Here is a 6976-nt window from a genome sequence, read left to right as displayed (position 1 = left end):
TTACAGAGGACAAGTGATACAGCCACAGATGTTTGTAGAGATTCAAGGACTGAAACCTTCAGTTTCATTTCTACCATACAAATTACTCCTTTGGGCTACTTCTGCCTCCTAAGATGCCGTTAAATGTCACGATGGCTTTGTAATGTAATGCTCAAGCTTCAGTTTCAGTGCAGCCTCTTACATTTGATTGTAAGGTCCTGACTCTGCTGTTGGCAACTGTCCCCCTTATCCCATTTACTTGGAAACATCCAGAGCTTTGTAAAGAATTGTTGTAACTTGGGAAGTGGAAAGGTATAACCACAGAGAAATAAGGGACTGGAATATCATGAGCACAAGTGCTTATGCCTGTATTCTGCTTTTCATTTAGTAGGTGATTACAACAAAACTGTATCTAACTTGATACAGACACCAGTTCCACCACAAAGATGCAGAGATTTGGTTTTGTACATGGCTGGGATTTTGGTAGGAGATGAAGGGGTAAAATTTGGCTAATGTTGTACAAATTCATATCTCTGGTGCAATATATGTAAAAAAAAAAAAAAAAAAAAGCCCCACTCTGTATAGATTAGTTTTTAACTGGATTAAACTGAAACTCAGCACAGTGACAGAGGTTTAGTGTTTTATTTTTAGTGGGTGGGCAAGAGCTGGGTTTGTATTCATAGAATCAGAATGGCCTGGGTTGGAAGGGACCTTAAAGTTCATCTCGTTCCAAGCCCCTGCCATGGGCAGGGAACCCCCCACTATCCCAGGTTGTTCAGAGCTCCATCCAGCCTGGCCTTGAACACTGCCAGGGATGGGGCATCCACAGCTTCTCAGACAACCTGTGCCAGTGCCTCACCACCCTCACAGTAAAGAATTCTTAATATCTAATATCTAACCTAATATCTAATCTAATCCTGCCCTCTTTAGTTTGAAGCCATTTTCCCCTTGTCCTGTCACTACACGTCCTTGTAAGAGTCTCTCTCCAGCTTCCTTCAGGCAGTGAAAGGCCACAGTTAGGTCACCCTGAAGCCTCCTTAGGAGTCCTTCCCGTTTGCCCTCAACTTCTTGCCTTCTGGAAAGATGTGAATTTAAAATAAGATGTAAGAGATCGTGTGTTCTTTCATGCCACCAGCTGTCTCACTGCAGTAGCTATTCACTAATTAGGTACTTGAATGCTCAATTTCCTATATTCATAAAAATACAAATCAAACTAATTAAAATCCTACTGTGCCACAGCATTACAAATTCTTAACACCACCCCACACGTCCCTGACTTGTTCACATTCAGAACTTCCAGAGAAAGTGAAGCACCCATGGGCTTAGTAAAACATTCTTCTACAGGTTGCATTCTGCACCGAGATTTTGCATTCCTAGTCAGGTGTTGGCCACTTCGGGATGTGAGAATGGCTGGGACAAGGTGTCTCTTACATCCACAGGATGTGGCAATATCCAGCCACATTAGAATTTTCCATCTCATGAATTTATTTGGACTAGCGAGAATATGATGTATGGTAGGGTTTTGTAAAGAAATGAAGCTTTGAACTAGGGCTTGTCCTTTGGTGATTTATGCAAAAGTAGGCAGCAGATGCCAAGAGCTGTCCCTAAGGTTGGTCCCAGTTCTACCAAGGCTGTGAAATCAGAGTTCCATCTGAAAACACCAACACTGACTATAGTTCAGTTACATTTCTAAAAGTGAGTTATTTTTACATAATGAGAAAGGAGGGAGTGAGTTTAAGTCCTGTTATTTATGCATCCGCAAACAGCAAATATCAAAACCATCTACAGTTATACTAATGCTTTAAAAGCTACACTTGCCAGAATTAGATTATATCCCATAATAAGAGTTTTTAGAATTACACTATCAAAAAATTGTGCTAAAAATCATCCTACCTACTTGCTTGTGTAATAAAGTGCAATATCAGTGAGGGAAAATAATTTTTCAGAGATAACTTAGTTTCTAAATCTGGTGTAGTTTTCAGTGACAAAGGCAGGGATAGAGCAGCACACCAGAAGTGACCTTTCCATTCTTTGCCCCTTTGCCATCAATTCAAGCAGCTGTTAATCTGAGTGACTGCGCAGCATTCCCCATGCAAACAATTTCTATTTACTCAAACGTGTATTTCCTTAAACACATAACAGCTCACAGCTGGTCTCTCCCGAGAAACTGCCCACAGAGCCATTTCTGTGTTAAAGAAGGTGCCAGGGCATACAATGAATGCACAGGTTCCCCTTCAATATCTCATTTCACACCCTCTCTCACTATCTTATCATTGCTGTTAATAATGCACTGAGAAGAGGGCTTCCATTTCTGTGCTCCCTGTCACCAGGGCCATGGCAGAAAGCAGGATGGAGGCACAGGCAGCTCCCCAACTCCCCTGTGCTCATTCCAGGCTATCCCAATCCACACATGTAGGGCCCACCGAGGAGGAGAGGATGAGCTGCTCAGCCATGGAGAGCCCTCAGCAACTCCTGTGCCCGGAATGTCCATTGACAGGAAGGCAGTGCTCACTGCAGCAGCCCTGAGAGGAGCTCCTGAGCCAGCCCCACAGGCTGTGAAGCCCTTGCCACTGCTTTCAGTAGTGCAGAGGAGTGACCCAACATCTGCTACAGCTCACCAGGATTTCTCAGCTCACAGAGCTGCACACCATTCCCTCACTAGAGGGAGTCTCAAGACAAGGATTGCTGAGCCCTCTCCGGAGCTAATTAAGAAGCAGAGTGGTGGCATAGTTGAAAGAGGAATGATCCCTCAAAAGCCAAAAAACCAGCACCTGCCATGTTTCAAAAGGGCTTTTGTTTTTTCTTTCTGCACAAGGCACTTCTTACATTCTGCTGTTTCCTTTTGAAAGATACCCTGGAAGTGCAAATGAGCACTAAACTAATGATGTTCTTCCTGAATAGACACTTCTGTAGCAGGCTTCATCTCCAAGTGCAGAACACCACAACTGGGGAACAGCCTGAGGATAGATGATATTTAAAACCTCAAGATACTGACCATGAAAAACTCCTGTTTACAGCTTTAAACCACAGTCCTAGAGTAGGATCTTACATATTAGCAAAACAAAAAACCTGCACTTTTTCTGGAGGAAACAAGATTATGCAGGCACCAGCTCATGGTCACTCCTGAGGCTGCTCAAGCTTCTTTGGAGGCAGATGCAAGATGTTATTTTTTCCCCTCAGGAGTTCTAAAGGTAAAAATTGCATATATTGAAGCAATCTTAGGGATGCTGTTTCACTTGGTCTATGAAGCTCCCAGAGAAGTGGGATCAGCAAGGAACAGCCAAGAAAACTCATAAAAATCATCCTGCTAAATATGAGAACTCAGATCAAAGAATAAGGAGTTGCCATCCAGGCACACCTTAAATTTATGAGCAGTTTCCCTTTATGCCTAGTTTAATTTCTATGTTCAGTGTCATGTTGCTCACTGCATATAAAGCCACAACTCAATTTCAACTACAATAGCTTTATAATTCTTGGCCTAAAAACCCTCTTTCTATGCATTTTACTTTTTAACAAGAGGAAAGTTAAGTGCTGTAGATATTAATTTATTTGTGTTTCCTGAGTATTATAAAATATGAAGGAACTTAAGAAATCACATACAGTCTAATTGTCTGTATTTTAACTTTCTACTTTGTTTTCAGATGAGAAAAATAACCAGCCAGTTATCCATCCTGAGGAGTAGATTTAGTTCAATCCACAGGTAATGACAGTATCACCATAATAGTCTTTATTAATTTATCTATTAATTATTTATAGGCCCCAAGCTGCACTTCAAGATGGCTCAGTCTTTGGATTAACAACTGCTTGTCTTCCTCTTGGGCTGAGCTTTCCTGTACATTAAGCACTATCAACCACATCAGTGGCTGCCAGAGTCTAAATTTCAATTCTGACTGTATTACAATTTCTACACTGAAAACTGTTCCTGTAGATGATTTTATTCTAAGGCCAATGGGAAGGATGAGCAACTGCAGCCAGCACTGGAATGCTTCTTACCATTCCTGGGATTTTACCCCAGCTCCCAAAAGCAACACTCACACGACTTTGCTCCCATTTGCTTCAAAGGAAAAAGTTTTCCTTTGGTCCCCTGGCAGCTGCAGTTGGACTAGAGATTGCTAAACCATCTGTGCCTGACGTGGCACTGCAGACCTGGGCCCTGCCAGCTCATGCATGTTTCATCACAGCTCAGCTTTCAGTCTAGACGTGTCCTAAATGTTTCAGATGTCTCTTGGGCTCCTCAGGACAAAGCCAGGGTGACACCAAGTGGGCACAGAGCATTATTTTAAAATTTAAAAACAAAACAAAGCCCCTCAAAACCATATTGCAACATATGAAACATGGAAAAAAAATGTGCTGGGACTATAGGCAGTGCATTCACATCCAGCCATAAATGACTGGCTGAATAGATGCAGTTTGACCCAAAAAAGAGCTAATGCACATCCTCCTGCTCATGCCTGATTTCAGGTTTCATCAGTAGAACTTCAAAGTGATAACTCCCTACTGCTTGATGACATGGTTTCTTTATTATTAAACTGTGACAAACTTAGGAATCTAAACAACTCTTTCACAAACAAATTCACAGAGAACAAACTTTGGAGACTGCCTGGCTGTAGCTGACTCTCAGTCATATATCTAGCACCACTGGGGGACCAAAGGCTATTTAAGTAGTTGCAGCTTTTCAACTAAGAGATTGTAATTGCATGTTTTAAAGCAATAAGGCAATAAAATACCTTAACACACGATCACAATCCAGTATCTAAACCTTTGTAAAGTGAAGAAACAACTCACATTTATGAGTTGGGGGAAAAAAAAAACCGAACTCCAGCTTATATTAGGCAGGCACTTGCACTGTGTAAATGCATGTCACTTCCCACATAGCTCCCCAAGGCTGCCCAGAAGCTGAGCAGGCTGTCCACTCTTGGGGTAAGTGTGCATCCACAGACAAGGGTATCCTTTTTTCCTTACAGCTCCTCAAAAAGTAGCACTGGTCAAAGGAAGCCCAGAAAAGAAGCATTTGGAAGGAGCTGTTCTGAATCACAACCTTTTGCGTTTTCATCCCAAACCATTACTACTACAACTTTTTATCTGAATCCACAAGAAAGGAAGGTACACATTTTCCTCTGACATGCAAAGTACTGCTATGGGAGAAGACAAAGCAATTCTGCTAAAGAACCAGGGGACCTGAAAGCTTTTCAGTTTCAGGCACACATAGAGGACAATAAGACTTTTGTGCACTGTTACAGTCACTGGATCTCCCTAACCAGGAAAAACAAACACATCTTGGGTATTTTTCCAGAGGAATTTAACATCTGCACTGGGTGCAGTCACAAAGCCCATCCTTCCCCAACCTTCTTCTTTTTCCTGTGCTCTGGGCTTCCAGCATGGGCTCCTCTGGGGACACCCTCAATCAGCACCTTGCTGTGCTCTCTTCTCTTGATAAAACTTTCTATAAATCTGGTGATTTGCTTTTTTAGCCCCACCAGAGCTGGAAGCAGTGCAATGTTTAATGGACAGGCCAGCTACTGTGAAGGCTCCTCAATTTGCACAGCCCATTCCTTCTTTCCTGAAGGAATTGAACTCTTAGGCAAAAAGATGATGAGTAGCTCTCAGAAGGATCCTCTGCAGATCCTGAAGTTAAAGACAAAGATATTTTACTTGCTGCTGGAGACAAAACTGCATTGCAAAGACCACAAAATTCCGTTTTCACATCCCCACAGATGGCTCATTGCTGATGCTGCACACTCAAAGGGTTCTGCAATGGAATCCTCTGAGTTTGCAAGGTGATTCTCTTATCCTGTATCCTTTGGGCAACGTGTTTGTGCTTTTCGCTTTGGCCCACTTGAAAACATCTGCAGAGGACACAGTGCCTTCAAAGCCATGCTGGCTCTGCCATGAGTCAAACTGGCTGCAAGTGTGCCCTGGAGGGAGGTCAGTGCATCTGTGTCCTCCATGACCAGCTTTACAAGCACTGACACACCAGAAGTAGAGAGTTTTGAGAGGGCTGCATCTAAGGAGCAACACCAGTACTCTCCTGATAAGATATCACAGGACTTGTCACAAGCTATCTTAATAAAGTACTTAGAAAAAACCCAAATAGAAGCCCACAAATACCTGATTGTCCCACTGTGAGACAACTACAGAGCACTGCACTTGCAAACCAATGCATAAAAAAGAAGAAAAATGTAGACGTAGGTCTAAATTTAACCTGAGGATTAGATTAAGCTTAAAAAACAGAGCTAGCCTGAGAATTTCAGAGTGTCCATGGCATCTGTATTCCTGTCTACCCTACTGAAAATTATAGAGCCTTATCCACTGAGCAATACTTACCTTTGAAGGTTTCAAGAAACTCTTACAAGGGAAAAAAAAAAAAAAAAAGAAAAAAAGAAAAAAAAAAAAAGAAGGAAAGAATAGCTCTTGGAGTTTGTGAAGTGTTTTCCTGAGGAAGCATATTTTAATAGGATGACACTGACACTTTGTGTAAGAGAAAATAAATAGATTATTCCTCCTGTAGCAGGGAAGCCACTTGTACTTTGTAATTCCTAAATTTTTAAATTGTGCTGGCATAGCTGATCCCGGGACACAAGAAGGACTAGCAAGGAGAAGCTGGGAATTTCATAAGGCAGGGAAAATAAAATATGTAATTACATGGTACATTTACAAGAAGCCTTGTAGTTGGATGAATACTAAATTAATAAAAATAAATTCATTTTCATAGCCAGAGGACTAAAGGTTAGTTGTGTTTAAGCTGTGAAAAGAACATTATTTTTCATATTTCTTCCTGAAACTGGATTCCTCTTCCTTTATAAATGACCAAATATATAAATACCGAGAGATAAATAATCAAGTTTCTTTGACCTCCTTTTCACACCTTTTCCTGCTTATCTAGCAGTAGGAAATACTCTATAGTCTCTCTGTGTACAGAGAATAAGTGGCTTCTGACCTAAAGAGATTAAAAATCAGTGGTTATTGGAGGAAGATATAATCAATGTCAGACAAGAGC

This window comes from Vidua chalybeata, chromosome 6 (assembly GCF_026979565.1).
Source record: "Vidua chalybeata isolate OUT-0048 chromosome 6, bVidCha1 merged haplotype, whole genome shotgun sequence".
Taxonomy (NCBI): domain Eukaryota; kingdom Metazoa; phylum Chordata; class Aves; order Passeriformes; family Viduidae; genus Vidua; species Vidua chalybeata.
Note: the sequence above shows the minus strand (reverse complement) of the source record.